This window comes from Filicampus tigris, chromosome 12, assembly GCF_054856515.1.
Source record: "Filicampus tigris isolate MCC_2025a chromosome 12, RoL_Ftig_1.0, whole genome shotgun sequence".
NCBI lineage: Eukaryota > Metazoa > Chordata > Actinopteri > Syngnathiformes > Syngnathidae > Filicampus > Filicampus tigris.
This window is the reverse complement of record NC_141228.1, coordinates 21,597,352-21,597,587: the sequence shown is the minus strand read 5'-3', so window position 1 is coordinate 21,597,587 and position 236 is coordinate 21,597,352.

The following is a 236-nucleotide window of genomic DNA, read 5'->3' as shown; positions in this document are numbered from 1 at the left end:
TATTGTATTTTGAGATGGCTTTGTTCCCCGACACTAAAGTTGTGCCGCCTGCAGCCGAGCTTCCCCTCACGCAAGTTTCACCATCCCACATGAAATTGGACGCACAGGACGCGGGAAAAAAAAATCTCAAGGACCCATGCACGAAATTGAACAGGAAGGCGGCCGTTTTGCAGGTGCAATGAAAGAAAAACGGCAAAGTAAATTTATGACGAATTTTTGCCTATGTCGAAAGCTTT